This window comes from Sorex fumeus, unplaced genomic scaffold, assembly GCF_029834395.1.
Source record: "Sorex fumeus unplaced genomic scaffold, SorFum_2.1 ptg000094l, whole genome shotgun sequence".
Lineage (NCBI taxonomy): Eukaryota > Metazoa > Chordata > Mammalia > Eulipotyphla > Soricidae > Sorex > Sorex fumeus.
This window is the reverse complement of record NW_026606151.1, coordinates 21,622,346-21,624,575: the sequence shown is the minus strand read 5'-3', so window position 1 is coordinate 21,624,575 and position 2,230 is coordinate 21,622,346. Positions and strand designations below refer to the sequence as shown.

At 42.7% G+C, this 2,230-nt stretch overlaps 1 non-coding gene across 1 annotated transcript; it reads left to right on the top strand.

Annotated features, from left to right (window-relative positions):
• Positions 1-1,193: 1,193 nt before the first annotated feature.
• TRNAS-GCU (transfer RNA serine (anticodon GCU)) lies at positions 1,194-1,275 on the top strand. The gene has a single exon. It is a non-coding gene; the product is annotated as a tRNA-Ser (tRNA).
• The last annotated feature ends 955 nt before the right edge of the window (positions 1,276-2,230 follow it).

The window sequence follows — 2,230 nt, the reverse complement described above, 5'->3', positions numbered from 1 at the left end:
TGGACTCAGGACTGTAGAGACTGTCTGAGGATTAAACCTGGGTGGGCACTGTGCAAAACAAGTTCCTTACCCCTGTATTATCTATCTGGCCCCAATGTTTGCTTTTCACAATTGTATAAAAGTATAGACTGAAATTACAGTTGAGATAAAAAAAATTACCCTAAACAATGCTTTAAATAAACCATAAGATTCTGTCTCCTTTACTTTGTGTATTTTACTTGATAGTTTTTATCATATCCTTTAAATTTGTTGGACAATAATTATCTGCGATCTTCAACTAGTCTTCCATTGTTTCCTGATTGGAAACAGTGCAAACCTTCTATTAAGCAAAACTTATAAAGGGTGTGTGTGTGTGTGTGTGTGTGTGTGTGTGTGTGTGTGTGTGTGTACAAAACATAATTAAAAAAAACAATTGTCTGTGAACAAATTTAACTCACACATACCTTCAGCTTCCTAGAAATCAGAGCTGGGAGGAGTCGGGGAGCTCGTGGCAAGGGATGGTAGATAAGGAAGGCGCCCAGCCTCTTAGCAATGTTGAGAACTGAGCCAGGAGATTTCATTGGAAGGGTCTTCTCGGTTCTTTTGTCGTTTATTGTCAGGGCTCAACGGCCGCTGGGGTGACGCAATTCTGGAGTCCCAACTAAAAGTTGCAGTGAGTTGTGGTGTGATTTAGCAGAGTCACAGTTGGACCTGCACCCCGTGCTCAGTGCCGAGAGTAGTAAATCGAGCCCATCTGGCCCTAGTACACAAAATGCTCCTGAACGTTGCTAATTTCGCATACGGATCAACGCCGAGTCCTAGAAAAGATGTGAAGGGGGACTCTAGGGCATCTCCGTGCTCTTGGGCATATTTCACAAGGAAAAGGAATCGCAAAGTCAGTTTTCTGGTTGCATTTAGGAAATAGAAATCCCTGGAGGGCGTGGCAGAGGGCGGCTCTTCTTGGGTGAAAGTTGGATCCAAGTTACCGCCCCCTCACCCGGGGCTGTGCCGGACGGCGCAGGTTGGCCTGAGTCCAAAGGATTTGGCAAGTCACTTAAGCTCTCCTCGTCAGTTTTTATGAGGACTGAGAGACAAATTAAAGGACACCTGACTCAGGCTATGATTAACACGATTAGGACAGGGAAAAGCTCTGCTGCGAAACGCCCAGGATTCCTGCAGGGAGGAGGAAGTTGCAGGAAAACAAAATCTTGTGTGACGAGGTGGCCGAGTGGTTAAGGCGATGGACTGCTAATCCATTGTGCTCTGCACGCGTGGGTTCGAATCCCATCCTCGTCGGTATCACCTTTTATTTCAGGCCTCGTCATGCTTTGAAATGCTTTTATGAAGAGCCTGAACTTTGATTTCCCACGTCATTTTCAAAGAATTATTATGAATGTGTATCTATTATGGCTTTTAAAAGATATTTTTCTTTTAAAGGATAAACCAAAGGCTCTTTTTCTCCCCAAAGGTTTTTTTTAATATACCCCACTACCCTGTCATTTTAAGAAGATGTTTGTTTTTATATCTTGACAATGAAGTCAAACATGATATTTTTGCAGTTCTGAAAAGATCGATGTGAAAAATTAAAATCCTCAAGGATGCATATCAATTGCTAGTAGCTGTTAACTAAACATTTTTTTAGCTTAGTGTGTTAAACATAATTTTCAAGATTTTTTTTCTTTACTATGTTTTACATAGTATCTCAGTTTTCCAAAGAAGATACAGCTAAACAAACAAAAAAATTTAGAAGTTAAGGGAAGGACATCAGAATGAAATGAAGAAACGGCTACCAGCTCTAACAATGTTTATCTATTACAGGGCAGAGTATCATCTTCCCATCTTTACAAACCAAGTGGACAGATACTACTGGGACGATGTCTGATTTCAAGTAGATCATGTTAGCTGAAAGCCTCAGTGATAATAATCTGATTATATACGGAATGGAATGTAAAATAGTGTGGAGTTGGGAGGGAGAATTGACGATATCTGCGTGATGGGGAAACACATCTTGGAAGAGACGCCCTTCGGATGAGGAGGCGGATGCCTGGTGCCACGTCGTCCTTCCCCCCCTTTCTCAGGGGATTGGGGGAAACTGCCAGGAAGCAGGAGAGTTCTGAAGAGCGCGTGGGGGCCCCAGAGCCTGAGCAAATCAAAAGGCACTGAACCCCAGGATGGGGATTTGAAATCTCAATTGCAGTGGAAATCTAGTAAAGCTTTGTAAGTAGGGGAGGAGTGGATCCGTTCATACCTT